Source organism: Dermochelys coriacea, chromosome 1, assembly GCF_009764565.3.
Source record: "Dermochelys coriacea isolate rDerCor1 chromosome 1, rDerCor1.pri.v4, whole genome shotgun sequence".
Taxonomy (NCBI): Eukaryota; Metazoa; Chordata; order Testudines; family Dermochelyidae; genus Dermochelys; species Dermochelys coriacea.
Window position 1 is genome coordinate 258255426 of NC_050068.2, and position 24835 is coordinate 258280260.

Genomic DNA, 24835 nt, shown 5'->3' on the forward strand with positions numbered 1-24835 from the left:
TTTCTCTCTCTTCTCCTCTTCCCCTTGCTTCTAAAAATATAGGCTCCCGTTTACTACTGACTGGACACTCCAGCCTGTCATGTCACCCTTCTTCCCCTTTCCCCTCTGATGTTCCAAAAATACCTGATGTTCCTTTAAAGAGGGAAGTTAGGTCAGGGCACTGCTGTCCATGGTGCTGAAACAGAGCACTGGCAACAAGGTCTCCAGGGGTGAGAAAGAGCAGGACTGTGGCCAAAACTATGAATTGCCATTAAATACATCTCCCTGCTCCATATTAATTCCCCGCCATTTCCACAATCAGCTCTGCTCAGTTTTCCAGGTCAAAATGAGATTCTATTTCCCTCCATCGAGCCGCCAGCATGGACCTGAGGTCTGAAATTTATAATTCACATTGACAATACAGGCTGGGGTGGTCCTGCTGGCTTGGATAGAGGCAGGACAGCAAGAGTGGCTTTTGCAGGGCTCACTAAAGTGTTTCTAAGTCCTTGGTTTTAACTGTAAGCAAAGCAGGAAGCACTCAGGAGGCAGACACACCTGAGAGATGGGGCAAGTACTCATGGTATCCCGGTCTCAGCAAGGAGCTGGAATCCCTCATTATCTCCAGTTCTATGGAAACAGACAAGTGGAAAGAGGGGTTACAGCACGAGGGATGGAGACGGTTGTTTGGAAGCGAATCCATGGGATAGTCCAGCTATCTACCCATGTATTTATCTCTGTCTCTATGCCCTGTTGCATCAAACACCAATTTGAGTGGTTGGTAAACAAGTTAGGCTGTTCAGCTTTCCCATTAATTTGCTCCTTGCCTCACTAGTCTACCCACAGTAGGGAAAATGTATGTTTGGAAATTGGCAGCGTTGTGTATAGAATTACCAGGCTGGGGACCCACCGACTGCTAAAGAAGAGAGAGAGACAGACAGACAGAGAAAGATTAGATATTGCAACATCCATGCCTAGATATGATTATAGGCACATTAGAAATTAGAAGAAAAGAAAAGAAAAAAGAGTCCAAATTAATTTCGGAGTGATATACTGAAAACAATCTTTTCAACAACAAAAAAGGGAAAGAATTAAATACTCATTGACAGGAAACTGGGAAAGAAATCGTTTTTTATGCCCTTGTTAACATTTGTGAAGTAAAGTAACCCAAAATTTATGCCATTAATTTGCCTGTATTACATTTCCCCTGTGTTGCCAGTTTATAGTCTCTGTGAAACCTTACAAAGTGTGGTTTTCCCCCTTCGCTTGTGTTAATTAACGCTTGTGAAATAGGTTTTTGTTTTGTTTTGTTTTACACAGCTGCTGTTGTACATCACTAAACTAATCATCAAATGATCCCTATGCCTTTTTCCATAGGCCACTTCTGTTGCCTCCCCATTCACTTGGGTGTGAGGTGACCCAGGGTCCACTAAACCACATTGTTAACTAAGCATGCCCAGAAGCAGGAGACTCATGCCAATAATCTTTCCAGTTTGCACCAACTGTCATGCAGAGATGGAAGGGGCTTTCACTGGGGATGGTCTCTGACAGATGAAGAGTTAACTGCTCCAAACCACTCATGCTATCACATTGCCATGCTGAGGCACACTGTATTTACACATTAGTAATCACTAGGGTGCCTTGAAATCGGATTCCCGGGGGAAATCCAGCCAAAGACTCACTGAGACTCCTAATGAAACGACTGATGGCCACAGCAAGGAAAAGAAACCAGTGTTAGGACTACAGCATATTCTCATGCTGGTGGTAGAGGAAGGATCATCCCCTGGGTGTTAAGGACCCCTGCAAAGCCCCAGATCTGGAGAAAGCATTCAATAAATTCAATTCAGGTTCTTCCCCTCCTCCCAGGGGCTACCTCCAGAGTCCGTTCCAAGGACCACAGCAGCCCTGTTCAGGTTCTTCCCCACCTAGGTAAATCCTGGTATTCCCATTGCAGGCAGGCATACATTATTCCCAGGGAGCTAGCAGAGTTGGAGAGACCCTTTTCTGCCTGACTCCAGCACAGAGTGTATCTGTAAGATCCTCTTTGAGCTCAGCAGGTATCCCAGCATGTGATTTTCTGTGCTCAGCTGGAGGGGAATCTTAGTCCTGGCCTCATTATGTCCTGACTTTCCCTGCATGTCTCTAAGGCCCCATCCTTACCGGTGCTACAATGACTTGTGTTAAGCAAGAACACAGGTTTTAAGCCTGGTTTTGACACCAGTTGGTTCCTAATGGTGCTGGCCAGCCAAACCTTCTTAGAAACCAGTTCAGCTAGGACCACGATTCCGTTGATGTTCAACATTGATCCTTGTGGGCAGGGCCTGACCCCCTCTCAAGAGGCAAGGCAGGGAACAACGTTGAAACCGTTAACCACTTCAACAGTGAAGATGCTTCCCCCTCCCTCCCAAACCTATTCTCTGCTTTCAATCAACTGAAGGCTCTGGCAGGCACTTTATTGGTACCCAGGGGGGTCTCTGTTGAATTAGAGCGGGAGGGTGGGGTGTGAACCAGATTTCTACTCTGACATTATTACATTGCGGCATGGGGGTGTTAACCACTGGGGAGGATACTTTTGTTTACTCCCTGGCTTTCTGTTGCCTTGGCAACATGAACAATGAATCCAAACCAGGTATCCAGCTGCAATGTGGTGGTAATGGGGCAGGGGTTGGGTTCCCACCTGTTTGTTTGTTTGTTTGGAGGGGAGCAGGGCAAAGTGGTGAAGAGCACCAAGGTGACAAAGGGAGCAGGGATGGACTCCTACAGAGATACACACCTCCCGTACACACCAACAACATAAACACAGGACACCATGCAAATAGACACACGGCCTCCACACTGAGAAATGCAACCACACACCCTCCGGCATCCATACAGGCACAAACAGATACACAACAGGCACAAACTCGCAGGCACATTCACATGAACATACAGATACACCCTTGGATTTTTATTCTTGCCATTAACTTGCACCCCCTGCCCTCCTGGACTATTGTAGCTTGTTTCATGCACTTAGACACAGAGTGTCCCAGGCTTCAAACTCAGGGCTCTGAAGCACAAGGAATACCAGAGGGCCAACCCTGCTAGCTTAGCCAGCGAAGAGATTTTCCATCTCTAAGCTGTGCCAAAAGGCATCCGTGGTTTGCCCGCAGCCTATTCACTCTCCCAGGAGATGCCAAGCAGTTTGCGGCACGTGCCTGCTCAGCCCCTCCTCCTCTGCTAGGCAGCTGGCATCACCGTGCTCCCATTTACACCTTTCAGCACTTGAAACTAGGGATCTGGCTTGGACTAGTGACAGGCTGCTCCACATCTGGGAGTCAAAGCCAACTGTCCCAGCCAGGAGCTGCCTCCCCCATTACAGCCCTCAGCTGCTTCCCCTGCCTCCACCCCAGCCCAGCTGGACAGCTGAGGGCCCTCATAATCACGGCAATTCCCCTCCACTTCTCCAGGCTGGCCCGTCACAGACACAGCCTTCTGACCACAGGGAATGGAACAGGCAACTCACGGGAGCCCAGCTACACACCACCAAAGGGGGGCACTGTAGATCAATGTTAAGCGCTGCTTTGTTTCTTGGCCCCCTGGCGCCACAGTTCTCCCAGCCTGGGCCATGTTGGGTGTCTCTCCCGCGGGATAGGCAAGAGTGGTAACCCTACGCGCACTCTTTCCGGCTGGCTCTGGGGAAGCGAGCGGAGCAGTGAATTGAATCCCCGTCCTGTGTTCCCACGCAGCCTTTGGGCTGCTGCCACTTACACTCCTTTTCTCATGGCCCCCTCTGAGCCCTGGGAAGAGACGACAGCTGTGGTACAGTGCCATGTGGGCATGCCCCTTCCCTGCCCTCAATGGACCCCCTACGCTGGGGCTGAAGGCAGGGCTAGCCCTGAGCCCGAATGCCAAATCTGCTCCAGCCAGAGGGGAGACTGGCTTCACCCACTTCCAGGCTGCCAGAGTGATATTAAGGGGCCTTCGTGTGATGAAGAATCAGCTCCCCACCCTCAGAGGGGGACTCTGCCAGGGGCAGGATCAGGGTTCCTGTGCGGTAGAGAAGGAGGCAAGGCCTGAGTGAAGCTGGAGACTGAATTCCTGTCAGGCCAGCAGAGCAAGTGCCTGGGGGTGAGGGGGTCAAGCCTTAGGGGAGCACTGCATGCAGAGGGACGGGAAGTAGAGAGGGGATGCCCCATTCAAGCCGGCAGAGGGCAAGAGGCCTTTGCATGGCACAGCCAGGGTTTGTTGTGGCTGGCACAGCATTGTGTATGTGTGTGTGTCAGAGGGCGCTCCCTCCTGTCCACCCCACACCCACAGGGCTTTCGACTCCCAATTAGGCTCCTGGCTGCCTCCCATCCTGTGACTCCAAACTCTCCATCTGCTCAATTAAAGAAAAAAAAAAACACACACCACAGGAAAGGAGAAAAACAAACACTTAATTTCTAATCTCACCAGTCCTCTCGCTAATTAGCACCCTCTGAGCTCAGGCACAGGCTTCCTGAGACACCGTGGGCCGGTAATGACTCCCGACCTGCGCACACATATGTAGAGAGAGGAGGGAGGGGGAAGGGGGTTTCCAATCCCTCCAAACAGTGTCGGGAGGAGGTCATAGGAGCATGGAGGCCTTGTTTGCTGTTGGTTTGAATCTACTTTCCCCCCGACCCCCTCCTGCCCCCCAAGTAAACCAAGAGAATGGGATTCTGGGGCAATGCCCCTTCTTGGCAGGATCCCTGGGGTGGGGGAGATGGGTTTAGGGGAGGGGAGGGGACTGCAGCAGATTTCTGTCACTGATCCCACCCTGAAACACATGCTAATTTGTGCCTCCCGCAATCACGTCAGTGGTAATGAAGGGCTCCGTTCAGGACACACGAGACACTAATTAGGGGGCTTCCAAGCAAGCATACTGTGGCGTGCTCTCTAAAGGGGGGCCGGGGGAAGCTGACAAGAGGGGGTGTTCTCTGCTCATTGGAGGAGTTTTGGCTGCTATGGCTGCGGCTGCTGGGAAGGCTCTTCCACCCTCCCTTCTCCTCCTCCCCCATCTCCCATGGCAACTCTAACATGGTAGAAAGCAAGTTGCGGATATCTGTTGTGAGCAGCCCGCAGCCAGCCCAGTGGGGTTTGGTACCAGGCGTATGATGACAGGGGAGGAGTTACAGAAGATAGGTCCCTACTGCTCTTGGAGAGCTGGGGAGACAGAGGGGGAAGGAGACAGAGGGCAGAGAACGAAGAGGAGGAGAGAGAGCATGAAGGAGTGAAGACAGAGCAAGAGATGGAAGATGAGCCGGACCCCAAGTGAGGGAAAGAGAGGAAACTGGAGAGAAGAGGAGACACTCAGAGAGACAAAGAGAAGAGGCAGAGACAGCACGGTACTCATACCAACTGGAGCTGGTCACACTAAGCTTGGTTCCGAAACCAGCCCCTGTATTTTGGGAAGCAAATACCGCCTGACTCTGCTTTCCTCATTCTCCAGAGCGTTTGGACAAAGTGCTCTTAGCCTCTGGGTCCTCTGCAAACTGGGCGGTCTGACCTGTCATTGGCAGGGCTGCGTGGCTGGCTGGCTGTCTACATCCCATCCCATTGCTCCTCACCTATCCGATGGCTGACACATTTTCAACGGGACGAGAGCAAGTAACAGATCAAGCGCTTGCCGCACAATCATCTATGCAACTTCAGGGACTCGCAGGCATTTTCACAGACACCTGGCGCTCATCCAAATACTGATGACTAATGAGTTCCATAACCACACAAATCAGAGCAAGCCCAGCTCGTGGGCACATCAGCCTGTCTATCTAGGCACCCATCTGGCCCACGACACCAGAGCATCTGAGCATTACACAGCACCCCCTGGGAGGAGGAGAAGCACTTGGATTCCAGTGTTACAGATAGGGAAGTGAGATATGGGGGGGGATTAAGTGACTCACCCAAGGCCACACAGCGAGTTTGTGGCTGAACTGCAAACTGAACCCAGGATTCCTGATGACTGGTCTAGGGCCCTAACCACTAGAATGTCCTTCCTACCCTAGGAAACCTTCATGAAAGGTTTGGTGGTAAGTATCACAGTGCTATTAAACAGGCACAGAGTTAGAGATAGAACGAGAAGGACGGACAGAGGGAACATGGGACAGAAGGAGATTCATGGAGAAGGAGAAAGAATGAGTGGGAGAAACAATGAGAGATGAGAGGAAAAAAATATAACTTTCCATTGTCTTCAATGGGCTTTTGATCAGGCCCAGAGAAAGAGAGAGAACAAGGGAAAGAAGAGGAGGAGGAGGAGAGAAAGAGAAGGGGAGATGAGCAAGGGAGAAACCGAAAGAGATGAGAACTGACTCAGAGAGACAGAGACTGAGAGGTGCAGTTTGACTAGTGCTGATCAGCAACGTGCGAAGTGCTGTTATTGAACAGGGTGGCACAGAATTCCCAACCGGGCTGGGCTAGCCTAGAGGCTGCCCACAAGCTGCTTTCGTTGACTCCAGGGTGGGGGCCACACTGTGTTCTGATGGGCCAGGACCTTGAATGTGGCTAAGCCAGCCCAGTGCTATCCTGCAGCCACCTCCTAGGGATGTCGGGCTGGACCTCCTGGGGGTGTCAGAGGGCATCACTGCATTAGAGCCAATGTAATTTACACCAGTTGAGGATCTGGCCATGCCACTAGGCTAGCTCTGGTGCACCAGCCGCTCCATTCCCAGACATGGCCACTCACTAACACTGCCATCCCCAATTTCCATTGTAACATTTGCAAATTCAAATCTCGGGCTTTATGTAAAAAACATGGTGTTTTCTTAGAGCCAAATCTCCCAGCTAACAAGTCTGAGCTGGTGATGAAGCCTCCGCATGCTGGGAAAAATGGCTACCTGCCCCACCACCCCTCACTCAGCACTGTACCATTATCAGCCCCATTCTCTCCTTCATGCACAACGCTTCATCCCCGCCCTGGCTCCAGCAGCATCTATGAGCGCCCGCCCTTTGGGGAGACTCCAGGATTAGCCAGTCTCTCCATGTCCCTTGCTTTCTCTCTCCCCCCACCCTTCTCTCTCTCCTTCCAGAAAAAGCACCCCAACGCATCCACCCACCACAGGGGCAGGACTGTATCATGGACAGGGCAGCCCTGCCTCCCAGGAGATGCCTGGCATCCCAATGCTTCCCTCAGAGGGCACTACCTACTGCCCCAGCAAACCTCTCTATGCCCCTTTGCCTCTCTGACACTTCCCCTGCCCCACTACCTACTGCCCCAGCAAACCTCTCTATGCCCCTTTGCCTCTCTATGCTACTTCCCCTGCCCCATAGGAGTGTTGTGTTGCAAAGGCTACTGCATGTCTGTTCAGTGTATTGGAACAGGCGAAGTGCCCTCTGTGACGTGAGTGGTGGTGTTACAGGAGATGGGCTCTCCCAGGATTGCCTTACAGGAGACCCCAGGTGCTCTCAAAGGAAACACCATGCTGAGCTAGGAGGGGAATACCAGAGGACAGGGCACGCCACACATCCCCGCAGGGGTGCAAAGCATCCTAACCTTTTCCTTACAGTACACACCTCACTGACCCAAGGGATAGCACCAGCGGACAGAGCTCCTGCCACCGCCCCAACAGGAAACACAGACACCCCACTGAGTGGGGTGGGCCTACCAGTTAGCAGCACCCCATTCTCTGCTCCCTGGACTCTGCCTGGGTAGGAATCTCTCTCTTTCCCTGCCTCTGCCTGGTGAGGAGAGCTCTCTGCATCAGCAAATCCTCCCTGATCTCCCAGCTGGCTCTCCCAGACTGGAGAGGAGATAAAGATCTTTGAAGTGGGATTGAAACTACTCCTCCACTTGAGAACCCCTCACTTAAGGAAAAGCCTCCCTGAGTTAACCTGCATCTCTGCACACAAAACAGCATGTCAACAGACAGCGAGGAGTCCGTGAGAGAAACGACAATGGAAGGGGAGGGAGAGAAACCAGTCCCACATTCTCCCTGCTTCTGCAGCCAAGGCTGAAAACCCTTCAATGGAACCTTGAGCCTCTCGGTCACCCCCCCTTCCCTGCCTCCTTCCTTAAGCTATGTTACCCTTGTTCTCGTGACTGGCAACGCTGTCATGGCTCTCCCAACACCCAGTTCTGGAAAGGAATGCAAGGCCCAAAGCTCCAAGGTCCCCCTAGAAACACGGCTGAGAAATGGGCAGGTGCTACTGTTTTGCATCTGCCTGCCCATCTGGCAGGTGCATTTTCCAGGGCGAGGTCAGAATTCAAGTCCCTGTTGGACGAGACTGCGCTGTGGGCACTTGTCTAGCACATATATCTGAGCAGTGTGTATGTGCATATTTTGGAGGCCATGGGCCCCCAGGAGTGCCTTCATGTGCACTGGAGATTGTAAGGGCACCTACCTGCACTCTTACTCTCAGAGTTGGTGCATCAGAGGGAATATTCATGCACATGTGTGGGAGAGGTATTAGCATATGTGTGAGCATGTGTCTGCCCCAGTTGGTACAAGACATGGAGGGTGCGTGAGCACTTGTGCACGAGTGTGACTGCTTATTTTGGTGGGTGCCTGTGCGGGTTTGAGTGAGCCCATGTCCATATAAGCATGTCAGTACAGAGACTAGCATGTGATACCCACGCAGAGGTGTGCCTGTGACTGTCAGTTCAGATCCATCAGAGTTTAGCCGCATGGCAAGCATCACCTGTTAGCATGTATGCACGCACACAGCAGAAGGATAATACATTTTTCGAGTGTGCATAGGGCATGTGTGGATATTAACATGCCTGAATAGGTACACATAGAACAATGTAAACCAGTGCCCAGCTGATGATCAGGCAGACATAGAGTGTGCATGTGTATGTGAGCGTGTGTGCATGAAACTGAGTGCAAACACTGTGAATGACAGCATGCCTGTCTGCTGGGGAACTTTCCATCTAAACCAGCTGACAGCTGCTCCCCTGAGTTTCCTGGACACCAATAACGTTTTCCCTTTCCTAATCTCCCTGATGTAAATCCATTCGCTGCGAGTGCCTAGAGACTTTTAATTCCATCGGCATTAAACTCACTAAAACCTCTATTACCAAAAGCTTTCAGGATTTTCCCCGGAATCTACAAGTCAGGTTTGTAACATGACAAACTCCTCTTCTCTGGGGCGTTTTAGAAATTAATTTGTACTTTCTAAATGCCAGGATCACAATGGGACGATCTAGATATCCCCCTTCTGACTGGAAGCTCCAGCCACTGTGGTGTCCGGGCAGAAGCAGTTCCCAGGTGCTGTGCTGTATTCCTGCAGCTGTGGCTCAGTGCTAGAGGTTCCCAGATGCCCTAATACACAAGAGCAGATGTGCTGTCACAGTAGCTTGGTGTTGGAGGTTCCCAGATGCTGTCAAACAGTAAAAGTGATGCAGATATCTCTTAGTGCCAGGGGTTCCTTGCTGCTTTTATATAGCGGAGGGGATGCAACTGCATCATTGTGCTTGAGGTTCCCAACAAGGCAAAGATGATGCAGTCCTGTCACAATGCTGCAGGTTCCCAGTACTATAATAGAGCAGAGATCATCCACTTTTGTCCCAGTGCAGGAGGCTCGTGGACACGGTGATAAAGGGGAGGGGAGCCAGAGCTGATGGAGGTTTCTAGGCACTGTAATATAGCAGTGGTGAGGCCGCCAGGTCTCGATCTCAGAGGTTCCTGAGTGCTGGAATATAGAGGTGATGTAGTAGTGTCTCAGCCCCTGAGATTCAGGGTGCTATAACGGACATTTCTAAGTATTCCAAAATTACCTCCAGTGGTATCAGAGCCTTTAACCTCTTGAAAAGGTGAGATATAGATGCTTAGGTCTGATCCCTTTTTGTTTCCATTGGAAGCTACTCTGAGTGAGTCATCAAAGAATCAGGGAGCTCCTGCAGAGCAAGGTACTTCAGTGTATGGAATCCAAACGAGGGGTAAAGAGAGAGGAGTACAAGAGGGTCCCAAGAGTCTATTTCTCTTTGGTTAGAGAGCACTGAGCAGCAATACCCCTCATCATTTTTGTTGCCCTTTTCTGAACCTTTCCCAATTCCAATATATCTTTTTTGAGATGGGGCGACCACATCTGCACGCAGTATTCAAGGCGTGGGCGTACCATGGATTTATATAGCAGGAATATGATATTTTCTGTATTATCTATCCCTTTCTTAATGTTTCTCTGCATTCTGTTAGCTTTTTTGACTGCCGCTGCACATTGAGTGGATGTTTTCAGAGAACTATCCACAATGACTCTAAGATCTCTTTTTTGAGTGATAATAGCCAATTTAGACCCCATCATTTTATATGTGTAGTTGGGATTAACATCAGGGGTAGCAGTGTTAGTCTGTATCCACAAAAACAAAAAGGAGCATCTGAAGAAGTGAGGTTTTTACCCACGAAAACTTATGCTCAAATAAATCTGTTAGTCTTTAAGGTGCCACCAGACTCCTTGTTGTTTTTGTTGGGATTAATGTTTTCCAGTGTGCATTACTTTGCATTTATCAACGTTGAATTTCATCAGCCATTTTCTTACCTAGTCACCCATGGGAGCAGTGAACTAAGGTAAAACTGCTGAACTGGGGTACGCTCTTCCCTTGGGAATGGAGAGCTTGGGATTTCTGGGGGTATCCAGTGATAAGGGCTGAATACCACAGGGGGACACTTTGAAGGCTCAGAGGCTGGGGAGCCTTCATAGTCAACCTGCAGGGCAAAGGCAGGGCCCGTACAGCCCAGAGGAGAGCGCCTGAGTGGTTGACAGGTTGATTGTGTTAGGAGCTAATACCCAGCTGGCACAGGCAAGATGCCCTCGAGCTGGAGACTGCTGGCAACAAAGTGGCTCAAAGCCCTGCATGCCCCAAGAAGAGCAACAGTCTAATGATGCACTGTGTGAAAAAGTATTTCTTTTATCGGTTTTGAATTTGCCACCCTTCAGTTTCATTGCATGGCCCCTTGCTCTTGTGGGATGGGACAGGGAGAACAGAAGCTCCCTAGCTACCATCTCGAGACCAGTCACTGCTTTATAGAGTTTAATCATATCCCCCCTTATTAATCTCAACTTTTCTTCATATGAAAGAGCTCCCAGTCCCTGGATTATCCTCTGAACCTCCTCTAATTCTTCACAGTCCTTTGTGAGACAGGGTGACCTGCATTGCTTACAGTATTCCAGAGGAGGCTGCACCACTGACTTATATAAAGCATAATGTTTTTCATATTATTCTCTATCCCATTCCTTATGCAGCCTAACATCCTGTTTGATTTTTTTAATGCATCTGCATATTGAGCGGAGGTTTTCGTTTAACTGTCTACAATGAAGCCACAGTCCCTTTTGTGGGTTGACACAATTAATTTAGAATCTTTTGAGGTGCACGAGTAGTTTAGATCTTCCACTCCATTGTGCATTACTTTGCATTTATCAACACTGAATTTCATTTGCCATTGCGTTGCCCATTCACCTAGCTTGGTTAGGTCTCTCTGAAGTTCCTCACAGCCCTCTCTGGTCCAAACTAACGTAAATAACTTTGTGCCACCTGCAAATGTTTTCTACCTCACTACCTCTTTCCAGATCATTAATATATTAAAACAATGCAGGACGTAGTATGGAATCATGAGGTTCCCCCACTCTTAACTCTCTGCCATGATGAAAACTGATCATTTAATCCTATTCCTTGATTTAGTCTCCCAGCCAGTTATGACCATGCCGATATTTGGCCTCTCATGCCAGGCTTCTTTAATAGTCTTATGTGTCAAAGGCCTTTTGAAAGTCTAAATAAATAGTCAACCTGTTCTCCATTATCCGCTACTTTATTGGCACATTTAAAGAATTCTAAGAGATTAAGGAGACCCAGTTTTGCTTTGCAGAAACTGTTCTGATTAGAACCTATCAAATCATCATCTTCCAGATATCATCAACATAGCTTTTTATTGTTGTTTCAATCAATTTGCCAGGTACAGCTATAAAGCTCACTGGTCTATAATTCCCCGGATCACCACTAAAACCTTCTTTAAATGTAGGTACAACATTTGCTACCCTCTGCCAGAGTGGCTGGCATTAATGAGAGATTGCATGTTTTTGTTAGCAGCTCAGCAGCTTCATACCCAAGCTCCTTCTGAACTCTTGGATGCACCATCTGGTCCTGGTGACACTGATTTTTAAATTATCAGTTTGTTCCAGCACATCTTCTCCTCACACCTCCGTATCTGAAAGTTCCTCATCTTTGTTACCAGGCAAGAACAGGTCTGCGGTAGAAATCTCCCCAATATTCCCAGCTGTGAAGACTGACACAAGAGGAATCGTTTAGCCTCTCAGCAACATCCTTAGGATTGGGACGCTGAGTCACTTTAAATGCACAAAGCATTTGAGGCTGATCAGTAGGATTTCCCCGCATAACCTCCATCCCAAACTTGCCTCATTCTCTTTACCTGCTTGGGTCTGTTGCCTCCTAGTGAGCTCCAGCCTGACCCTGCCCCCTTGCTGGAGGTTTCAGGGCTGGGGAGCGAAGGTTTGACTATCTACAGCCCAGGGCTCAGTGAAGAGAAACTGACCTGAATGCTGAGGGCTGTGTGAACCTGGGAGGAGATGAAACCCAGAGAGGATGAAAAGGAGTAAATCAGAGAGGGAGATGAACAATGCAGAGCTGTTAGCTCCACTGATTGCCTTTCAGCTCTGAATCAGCCAAGAGACATAATAGGATGGGAAATGCTGGGAACTCAAATAAGAAGCCCCATTATCCAAGTATCCCTCTCTCAATGCCAGCACTGCTCACTGCCTTCTCATTGCTCATACTCACTTCAAAGGGTCCTGGGGATCAGATCAGTCTAACACACACATGCCAAAGCACACACGTGTAAGAAAATCCCCAGGGTGCAAGCCACCAGAATATCTGGGTTTGCATGTCTGATTACCACCTGCTCCTGCAGGAAGCCAACCACAGGCACACACATGCAAGCACATGGTCACATGCGCCATGTATCTGACACGCAACAAACAAAGCCTACACATGAATATACGAACACTCACACACAACACACCCATTCACATGTTGCAGCTCCACGCAGCCTCCTCAGATCTCGACAGACTCACCTAGCCATAATATACATGAACCCGGCCTCCACATCCCTTCAGAGCACATTGCTTCATCAAGGATCCCCAAGTGAACATACAAGATACTTGATTCCCATTGTTGTTTCCTAGGGACAATATGAAGCTAGGATTTCTGAGGCTGTGCTTTGGGTGTATAACCAGTTGTCATTATGATCAACCATCCACTGTAGACCCTGATGATGTGTGTTAATGTGGCTGTCCTCACCTCACAACGCCCCCTTGTCCCTTGATGTGGCATTGCAGGGGACTTTGCTCTCTGACCCCCTTGGCCTCACAATGGCTAGTCCCAGCCAGGGTCTTCTCCCAACTCCTTCTGTGGATTGGCCCTCAGACTAAGACACGTGACAATTCACTCTCCTTCCAGGGTAACTGGAGAGGTTCACAACGTCCGCTCTTATAGTTCTGCCCCCTCGGGCTCGACTGAAATCCTCTGCTTCCTGGCCCCGGCACAGATTCCCTTGGACCACTTCTTCCCCAGCAGGATTCCCCCACTGCTTTCCGTGGCTGGGGACTCCAGCAGTTTACATCTGAGAATCTCCCTGTTCTTTGTAGGCCCTATCTCATGGCTCCCCCACAGGCACCTAACCTGCTCCCATGGGTGTCTCCAGGCCTTAATTCAGGGCATTCCCTCTCCCTGACAGGAGCCTATCCTGCTCCCTGTGGGTGCCTCACCTTGACTTCCTCAGGGGAACTCCCCTTGTTCTTCCTTCCTGCACTGTGTTCCCAGCTCTCCCTGCTTCATTGCCACAGCTAGGGTTAGTCTGTCTCATTAAGCCTCATTACCCCCTGCTGGAGTCACTAATTAGCCCATAGCTTACCAGTGAAGCTGATGGCTGAGCCCAGCTTGCCTCAAAGGGCCGGCCAGCCAGCCTGGAACGGTGGCCCTATCTATTATCTGGGAGCTGTCTGGAAGCACAGAAACAGCTGTTCACACATATTCAAGCAAATCTGTGGCCACCAAGCCAGAGCCACTCACTTCACACTTGTCACTGTGCTACACATCACAGCAACACAGGATTCCATGGCACCTTGAGGAACAGGACTTGGTCCTGCTCCAAAATCCCAGGCCCTTGCCACATGAGGTAAAGGAGAATATCCACTAGCTGTTATGGTCTTTGACACACAGTTGGACTGTTCTGATTCCATCCAGTAAAGGGCAGCCTGAACACACATCCTAGCCACTTCATTGCAATATCAAATTTTGGGGGTGGGGGTGTCTTTCTCCTCTGAGTTTCACTGACTAGTTTATTCTGCTTGTTGATTATTTCCTGCCATTTCCTTTGAGACAACCAGCAGGTGGCACGGCAGAGGACATTAGGGAGGGGTCTGCCAGCAATGCCTCTGACCTCCATACTCAGAGCACAGGACAAAGCTGAACAGAAGCAGGATTAGAACCAGCTGCCTGGAGTCCCAGGAGATTCCCATTAACTCTCTGAGCTGGGGAGATGCCTGGGAGAGGCCAATGGTGCAGATTCAGAGTCTCATCCTGCTCACTACTAGTTGCATTCTTGGACAATACAGCACTTTCCTGATCACATGAGCCGGTGTGTCCAGTACAAAGGCCGCCATCTCCTTGGTGTCTGCCTCCCAACTATAATCTTTGTGTAATGTGGGGAGAAATGAATAACTGACCCCCACCTTGGTCCTCTCACCAAGGCAGTCCATGGCCTCACCTCCCTGAGGCGACATGGCTCTCTGTTTCTCTCTCTTCCTTCCTTTTCTCTTTTTCTTTCTCTCTTACTCTCAATCCTTCCCCCCCTTTGTTATACTGCTACCTCTTCACTAGGTATCTGCCTTTTCCTTTCACTCCCCTTCCCTCTCTGCCACATAGATCTCTGCTTCCTTCTGTGTTTCACTCCCCCACTCTCTCTCTCTACTGTGTATCTTTCTGTCTCTCTTTTTTCCCCCATCACTCAGCCTTTCTCCCCTCCTTTCCCCATGTTCCTCTCCCTTCCACTCCCTGTACCTTTCTCTCCCACTGTGTCCTCCTCTCTGGGTGGGTACTTTCTCTCTCTCTGTTACTTCTGGCTCTGTCCCCGGGTATATTGCGGTTCCATGCTCGGCATCCCCAGCAGCGCGTGTGGGACAGGGTTGGCACAGCTCCCGTGGTGCACACACAGCATGCCTGCTCAGTTAGATCCAGTTAAGACGTCTGTCCATCGTCAATGAATTCTCATTCTGTTTCCAAAGTGCAAGGCCACAAACTCCCTTTCTCTCTGCAAACAAACAGAGGCTTGAGAGACTCGCTGCTTCAGCCCTGGCATACAGCAGACTTTCCATTAGGGATTCTCCTCCACACCCTTGCTGCATCCCCTTACCCAGGAGGGTGCCACCCAATTCAGTTTCCTGGAAGGGGGAACAGCCACCTCTCCTGTTCATCATCCCTCATCCACAGCATTCATGCTTTGCAGACATTACCAAAACCTCACGTGTAAGCCAGTCATTGCCATCCCTATGTCACTGGTGGGGAAACTGAGGCACAGAGAGGTTTCCCATGTAAGGGACTTCCCAGAGCAGAGAGCAGAACTCAGGAGTGTCTGGTTCCCAGAACCTTATTCCTTCCAGTACTTCATGCTGTCTTCTGACTTCATTGAGGGGAACCAATGCCAGGCCTCTACCTACCTCACCTGAGTGGTAGGCGTACACTGGAAACACAATCCCAAACCTTCTGGCCTTGGGATATAGAGGGAGATTGACATCCCTGATCCCCACCTGTCAGCAGGATTTGGGGTCTCTCATTGGGGCAGCATGACTCTCTCTCGCTGACCAGCCCTTCGGGGAAAGCCCAGGGGGAGATATTTCTGTAATCCAGCAAGAGATGCTCTTCTCTCTAAGGTGAAGGTCCGACATGGGCTCTGATACAGGTTTAAGCCAAGATGCCCCTACTATCCACACATAAAGCCTTGGGATGTGTTCCTAACTCAGCTGGGGCATAGCACGAGCCCGTGTTCCTCTACAGTGAATGTCTCAGCCTGCCCATTTCTGGGACGTAGCTAAAGCATGTGATGCCAGGCTCAAGTTTGGACAGTCCACCAACGTTGTCCCACGATTCCCAGGGCCTGTGTGTTCCAGCCCTTCTACCTCCCAATTTCCCACTTGCTGTCTGTGCACCAGAAGTAAGCTGCTGGCTTAAATACAGCTGTTCAGCGATTAACCCTTCATTGCACATGTTTTCCTGCATTTCCAACACAGCTAAGCCGAGCTCGTAGAAAGGCAGGGGAAATTGCCCCCCGCTCAGCGCTGACCCCCATACCCCAGCCTGGTGCTAGAGGAGGCAGAGCTACCGAAGGTGGTGTCCACAGCCCTGCAGGAGGCAGTCGAGCCCTGCGGTGGATGGTGCTACAGGCAGTGGTCTGCATGACTCAGGATGAAGCACTCTTCTGGCTGAGTCACTGCCAAAGCAGCGCCCCAGGAGCCTGTGTCATTTGAGCAGAACTGAATGGCTTCTGATTTTCCACCTCACAGGGAGCTGCCTTTTTATGACTAAAAGAAATGATATCCATAGCAGAGCGCCCTCTGCTCGCGCCTATGTCCCACCCCAAAGGCCCGCTCATGCCCCACACAGAGAACAGCAACATATCAGCTATAGAGTCATCACCCTCTAGAAAAGTGTGAACCAGAAGGATCTGGGGGAAAGATAGCCTGGAAATATTGTCTGCCTGCGAGAAAATTCACAGACATCCCATGCATTAATGAAAGCCCCTCCCATTCCACATAAACCAAGGGGGCTTGAAGCAGGGAAGGTAAATGCTGATGGGGATAGGATCTACTGAAGAGAAAAGCCAAAGGGGAAGGTGCTTATGATATATGGAAGGAGAACATACCCATCAAATACACTTTGAAGGCTGAGCACTGTGTAGCTAGGGTGGGGCTGGGTTTGGAGAGCTGAGAGGCTGTCTATGATAAGAGGAGTGTAGAAAGGGACTGGACTCATGTAGCACATAAACCCACACACATAAACGGAGGAAATATAGTGAACCATAACTAAAGGCTCATCCACCAGCATCTGGGAGATGAAATGGGTTTAAGATATGGACAGCCTATCATGCAGCACAGTGCTCCCTAGTGCCATGCTGGGGATATCACCTCCAGCAGCACATTGCTCTAATCCAGCTAGGACCATAGCGCCACGGGAACAGTCCCTTCATTCAGCCGCAGGGCGCCCCCTAGCGCCACGGGGACAGTCCCTACAGCTGCAGGGCGCCCCCTAGCCAATGTTCCCTCTAATTTGTGACAGGCCATGTGCGCAAAAAATTTCTTCTCTGCAAATTTTTGACAGGCCGTGTGCAAAAAATGTCTTTTGTGCAAATTGTTGTGCTTCTGTGCAAATCTGTGTGCGCGCGGTGTTTTGCCGTATGCGCGGGGTTTAGGATCTGTGTGTGCGCACACACGTGCACAGCTTAGAGGGAACAGGGCCCCAAGCGCCACGGGCACAGTCCCTTCCGTCACAGGGCGCCCTCTAGTGCCACAGGAACAGTGCTTCCTACCACCAGAGTAGGAACAGCACTTTCAGCATCACAACGCTCCCTGCTCCTATTCTAAGGGCTGCGGGTCTAGCCCCACAGTTCCCCCGCATTCTGTAAGACCCTGTTGGGAGTCAGAAGCCATGAAAGACAACAACTCAACAGCCCCTTCCTACCGCAGTGCCACACTAGGGACAACAACTCCCTCTGCATGGCGCAGCCCATTGCCAAGCTGGAAACAGTGCCACTAGTATCTCTGGATCCCACAACTCCAAGCAGGATGGGCCGTGGGATGGGATACGAAGGATGGATCTCCCAGCAACACAGCAGCCCCTGGCATCTGCCTGGGGAGATGGAGCCCATCCAGCTCACAAGGGCACGACCCCCAGAAGCATAGCACCCCATTGCTCCATGGGGAATAGGTCTGGGTCTGGTAATGAAAGTCAGCCTCTGCAGTAGCACAGTGCTGCTCCCCATTCTGTGCTGGGGCACTGGAACATGTCCAGATATGAAGCACAGCACAGCATCCCTCATCCCTGTGCTGGGAGAAGGAGCATGATCTAGGCACTAACAGACAGCACAGTCAGCACCACAGCACCTGCAAAAGCTATACTGGGCTGCTCAGCGATGAATGTGCCCAAGCTGAGTTAAAGTGGGGGCCGGGCTGGGAGCCAGGACTCCTAGGTCTCACCCCTATGACTGAGACGGGAGTAAGGTCTAATGGGTTAAAGCAGGCGGGGTTCAGAGTCAGGACTCCTGGGCTCTATCCCCAGCTCCAGGAGGCCTCCCAGGACCAATCTGGTGTTCTAAGAGATGGAGCGCCCAGGCATGATGGAGGACAGCGCCTCCACCTGTAAGTGAGCCCTAATGCCATGCTGGGGGTATGGAGAGCAAGAGAACATTGGAGTTTAGATGGACAGTGGCCTCCAAAGCCCTCTCTCTCCCAACACCCAATGCCATGCTGGGACAGCGCCTCCTGCAGTACAACACCCCTCAGTACACTGCTGTGAGATGCATCTCCAGGAGCCAAATGCACCCCTTACATCATGCGAGAGTGCACAGGGACAGAGGGTGGCTGCACCATAGACTGCACTCTACCTCTTTGCTGAGCAACGTAAAAATCTCTGTCCCTTCCACCAAGAAATGGGGGGAGAGGGAAGCAGGAAGAAGACAGAGGAAGAGAGAGAGAAGCATATGTGGGGAGGAGGGGAGAGACAGAAAGCTCCGGATTACATGCAGCAAACCTGAACAGCTTCCTCCTACAGATTTGCAAAAGGCCCCTCCTGTACCATGCATGCATCGCCGAGATCGGGGGTGGCATCAGCCCCTAACCATGGGTAACAATTTAAGCATAGATTCAATCAACAATGTTTCAGAAACTCAGCCTTCACACCCCCACCTCTGGGGACAGAGTGACACAGAGAGAGAGACACACACACACAATTAGGTTTTCTTACCTCGAGATGCTGTGCTTTGAATGCTGGGGAGCATGGAAATAGGGGCAGGTAAATCCGCGTCCCCTCCCGCCCCTCAGAGCTATATAACGGATTCTTTCAATCACACAGAAGAGCATGCAGAGACTCATTGCTCCAGCTCTTTGATGGACCAAAGCTCCCACAGTTTCATTGCAAAAGTCTTTGCCTTTTGCAAGGAATGGGGAGGGGAAAAACAGCCTAAGACTTGGAAGGGATATACACTTCTTTCTTAGGTTTCCAATGGCAACCGAATATACCACAGATGAATATCCAGAGACCGAGTGTGTGTGTGTGCGTACGTAAGACAGAGACAGAAGGAGTGAGATGCACAGCTGCTGAGTCCACAGGCAGTGCAGGGTGTAACCTGCAGGGGCATGTCAGTGCTCATGGGAAGAGACAAGAGGACATAGACAGAGGGGCAGACAGACGGTCTGAGGGAAAGAGCCTTGAAGCATGGAGGGGAATGTGGCCTCTACCCTAAGGCCTGAGCAGTCCCACCAGTGATAGGAGCGAGCCAGCACCTGGCAGGGTGGAAACAGGGAGGGTCTGCTGTCTAATTGATCCCCACAGGGGCAAAGTATAACTATATCCACATACACACAGGCACGCTTGTAATCCCACAAACACACTGCACACACAAACCCCACACACCAACCTACTGTGCACACACACACACCACCCTACACACACTCCATACATGCAGCCTCACACACCAACTTGCTGATACGCACATTCCATATACATATACCGCCCACATACACAGCCTCATACACCAACATACTGATACACACACACACACCCCTCAGCCCCATACACATACAACCCCCTGCAGTGTCACCAATTTACGGATACACACACACCAGCCCCATACACATACACCCCCACAGCCTCACACATGAATTTACTCTGACACCCACATTTACATACACACAGAAACTCACACACCACTCTACACATACCCCATATACCAATCTACTCATACATATACTCCACCCCTAAACATATGCAGCCCCCTCCACAGCCTCACACACCAACCTGCTCATACGCAAACATACAAACCCAAACCTCCACCACCGAATGAGAGGCTCACCATTTCTCTCAACCATACACAACATGCCCACCCCACCACAACACACACACACGCGTACACACAGCCAAACATATGCTGTCTTTCAGATACTCATCACACAAATGCTTATGCATTCTATACATAACATACACCATCACACAAACACAAATACATGCCAAACACAAACACACCACCACACAAACATGCACCATTACACAACACACACCAACCACTTGAACACATACAACACCACACAAACACACTCCATTAAACAAACAAACACTCATACACAGAGATATGGATACATGTACAAACACCATCATTCAGACATGCATATTTCACAAATATACTATAAATACAAACCACACATAACACACAAACTTACACCAAAAATACACACCAAACACCACCACACAAACATACACCACCACACAAGCACAAATACACATGAACACACCTGCACAAATATTTTTCATCAAACATACTACACACAAACACACCACCACACAAACATACACCAGGAGACAAACAAAGACTACACACACAACACCAACACATCCCAGTGCATGCAAAAAAGTGACATTCTCCAAATAGCTGATAAACAGGAACTTCATTTGGAAATCAGTGTATTGCCCTGTACACCTGCACACTGCACACACTCACCCTCTCACACATACACACACACACAATTGCACCTAATCAGCTTTGACTCTGTCCCTCTCTTTTATCCTTTTATTCTGGTTCGGTCCATTTCTCCAGTCTTCCAGCGCTGTCCATCTCTCTGTCCACCAACATTGCAGCTCAGTGACTGAGCATCTAGAGGAAAAACATCCTACATACATTCACACTCCTCCCTCCCTCCTTCTTCCTTCCTCTTTTCCATTGGTATCAGATGGGTATAATTTGCATGCACAGAAGAGTGTGAGGTCCCACCAGCCCAGAGTGCTGTGAAATTGGCTAATAGCAGCATCAGGAGACGTGACTGCAAAGTCTAAACACAGTGAAGTAATGCATGAACCCTAATGGAAGGTGAGGGGATGGAGGGGAAAGTGACAGTTTCTTCTAGGTCCAAGTAGGGACAGGGAGACAAGGAAATGGGTGGGACGGGGTGGCAGAGAGATGTAGGCAGGCTGGATGCCAGGGATATCAAGAACAGCGTTCTGTAAGGCTTGCTAACAGGCATGGTAATGCCACTGCATGAGGTTCAGAGTTCATGACTGCAGGTGAGCGGGGCCCTGTGTAAGGTCAAGTGTGTGTGCCTGTGCCGTGTTAGAAAGGAGAATACCTGTCTCCGTGCGCGTATGTGAATGCACACGGACGATGTACGGGGGTGTCAGATTGGGTGTAGATGTGAATGTGCGTGGATTGGTTCATGGGGGGAGGGTGAAGGAGCACGTACAGCGTACGGGTTTGGGTATGTGGCCGGCTGTGCGTGAGTTTGTGTCTGTGTGGATGGTGTGGGTGTGAACGGGTTTGTGGCCATCTGGGAGATGTGTGTGTCCCGGTACCTGTACAGTATGAGCAGAAACGCAATGCACAGCGTGTGAGCAGGCAGCCCAGGAGCCCAGCTCAGCCCCGGTGTCAGCAGGGGATGAGGTCAGTGTTATCACACCTGCCTGCCCCGCTTTGGAATCCCGCCCTGCGTGCACCTGGGAGGTGGCACAGGCAGAGCAGACAAATCCTGAAGTCTTTGCGCACGCAAAGCCCTCATTGAAGGCAACAGGTCACCTCTTCAGCTCCTGGCAGTCAATGTGGGGGAGGCCACAGTGCAGCTCCCCTCCCCACCCAGCAGTTCCTGGGGGGCTTGTGCTGGCTCAGGCACGGGAAAGGCCCCAGGCACTCACACTACAGCACACGCTGCGCTATCCTTTGGAAAGGTGAAGTGTGGCCTACACTAGACCCTGTTTGCTGGTGCGGGCAAGGGGCAGATCCTGCCCTCCCCCAACTTCAGCTCCATAGACCGGAGGAGTCGTCCCTGGACTAGGAGAGCACAGGCCTTTTCAGGGCTGGACACAAGCCAGCCCTAGTTTCAATGACTCCCGACCAAGGTGGACTTCCCAGTGACATCAGTGAGTGATTTCCCTGAGCGATGGCTCAGGAAAAATGAAGGAAGGCATTCACGATACAGTCCTGTCTGTGTGTGTGTGTGTCTGTGTGTGTCTGCTCTGATAAGATAAGTACAAACAGACACAACCGACACACACAATCATCAACACAGTTACTGAGACACACAAACACTCTCCCCCACAAAACTGCCTAGCCAACACAAACACCCCTGCACCACACTCCCACATCTCCTCAACACACACACACTCACACACACACACACAGAGCGCTCCTTAGATCACACACTCCTCCCTTCCCGCCCCTACACACATACCAAACACACACACAGGTTCTGATCCTGCTCACGCAGCCCCACAAAAGGACACAGAGAGAGGGCTGGGGACCCCCACATTTCCACCCCCCCTCCCCCCCAGTACCAAAACTAAATCCCCCTTCCTGTGTGATACCAGCTCTCTGGAAGAACCCTCTCCTCACCCTCTGACCTGCAGGGGACCCACGGACCTGGCTTGCGGTGGGTATCCTTTCCTCTCCGATTGCACCTGTGTGCCTTCCCCTCCTCACGTTCTCCGCTAACATTTCTTTTGCATTACAGGTGATAAATAATGCAGGCTGCAAGGGGAGAGGAGAGACAGCACATCGGAGCAGGGGATGGCACGCCCATGATACCGGAACAAAGCCGACACATGCTACTCACACTGGTGGCTGTTGCTGAACCCATTATAGCCACACAGAGCTGACAGCTATTCCAGTGAAAGCGCTGTAGGAAGGGCACTTTAAAAGGGCTCTGTAGTCTGTGTTTCTTGCAGTAGCAGGGGGAAGGCCTCTCTCATACAGGCAGCAAGGTGGATCTTCAGCTCCGAGCTAAGCACTGACAAGAGTTGCCAGTGGAGCTGGAAGCTGTCACCCTAAACCTGCCTTTCTTGCCATCTGCTGTTGGGCTTTATGACACGGCAAAATCACCTTAGCTTGTTAAACAAAGAATGAGATAGAGAGTGAGAGAGAGAGAGAGAGAGAGAAGGTGCATGTATGTTTGAATGGTGTGTTTGTGGGGCTGCGAGTGATGTATGCTGTCTTGAGTTTATGTATGTATGTATGTTTGTGTGGTGTCTGACATGCCCACGCATACACATGCACATGTACCAACAATGTTATGCCTGAGTATTTGTGTAGGATCACTGCGGATAACTGGTGTGCAGCATGTTCCTCTGTAAATGTTTTCTGCATGTGTGTAGCCTCTGCATGTGCATGATATCAATACGTTCTGTATGCACAGCACCTGTGTGAGTGCGGTGATGGATGTGTAATTTGTGCATACATGTAGAGGTGTGTTCTGTGTGCACATGAATATGTTCTGTATGCCTAGCGCCAGTGTGAGCACGGTGATGTGGGTGTAACTTGTGTGTATGTTGGGGAGGGGTGTTCTGTGTGCATGTGAGTATGTTCTGTTTGCATAACACCTGTATCACTGAGGTGATTTGTGTGTAACTTTTGTGTTTGTGTGGTGTGTGCAAATTCTGTATGTATATCACTTGTGTGCCTGGCATCTGTGGAATTTGTGGATAACTTGTTTTTGTTGTGTGTGGTTTTGTGCATATGTTCTGTGTGTATAGCATTTGCATGGCTGACATTGTTAGGGTATCTGTGTACAATGTAGATTGGGTGTGTCTTTACTGCATGTGGGTACGTGTGGTTGTTCATAGGGTGTTCCTTTCTAAGGTGAAACAGACAGTTTGGGTCTCCTCCCAGTCTTTGCTTCTCCTTCCTCACCCTCCCTCACTCACTTGTTCAGTGACCGCACCGTGCTCAGCCCTAAAAATCATTCCCCAGATCTAGGTAGACCAATCCCCACAATCCTTGATACATGCCTGGAATCCTTCTCTCCCCCGGCCGGGAAGCACAACATAGACACTGCCAACAGAGCCAACAGGAACACAGAAGATAGTCCCCCGCTCTTTATACTTAGACTGAGGGGGCTGGGATGGGCGGAGGCAGGCTTGGAGGACAGGGGCATATGTTAGAGAACAATACTGGTCACCTGGAGAATGCAAGGAAGAGACCTCCATTGGCTACCCAGCACTATCCACCCCCAGAATGCATGACTCCCACTGATGAGGCAGGAGCCATGAACCAGACCAGATGAAAGAAGATCTGACCAAAATCTTCATCCCAACATGAGCTGAACCATAAACCTTCAGCCACATGCCTGCATCAACATACAACCCCCTTGAACCTAACCATGGCCTTGAACTTCACCCAAACCCCTGAACCCAGCCATGAGCCTGAACCTCCACCCAAACCCCTGAACCCAACCATGGCCATGAACCTTCACCCAAACCCCTGAACCCAACCATGGCCATGAACCTTCACCCAAACCCCTGAACCCAACCATGGCTATGAACCTTCACCCAAACCCCTGAACCCAGCCACAATCCTGAACCTTCACCCAAATCCCTGAACCCAACCACAACCTTGAACCTTCACCTAACCCCTGTGCACTAAAGCCTAAGCCTTTGCCTAATGCCTCTGATCTGAAGGAGCGCAGGAACAGCAGGGGTACTGAGCCTTTACCCAAATATCAAACCTTGAACCTTTCCCCACAATCTCTTGGCCAAACTTCAGAATCAAGCAGCCCAGGAGCCTTCTTCCAAATGCTGTGATCTGAGGCCCTTACCTGACTCAAACCACCTCAGTGCCCTGAACCAAAATCTTGAGCCCCAAATGTTTGTCCAACACCCCAGTCTTTGCTCTGA

The 24835-nt window shown here is 50.4% G+C and overlaps 1 protein-coding gene across 3 annotated transcripts in view; it reads right to left on the minus strand.

Annotated features, from left to right (window-relative positions):
* Positions 1 to 24835, minus strand: part of ELFN2 (extracellular leucine rich repeat and fibronectin type III domain containing 2) — a 54764-nt gene that overhangs the window by 16495 nt on the left and 13434 nt on the right. The window contains exon 1 of one of the 3 annotated variants that reach the window (XM_038422200.1): positions 13684 to 13779. The exons of the other annotated variants lie outside the window; for them this stretch is intronic. The gene's annotated coding sequence lies outside the window, so the exon portion shown is untranslated. Of the gene's footprint in view, positions 1 to 13683; positions 13780 to 24835 lie in introns of those variants that run through there. 3 annotated transcript variants of the gene reach the window in all.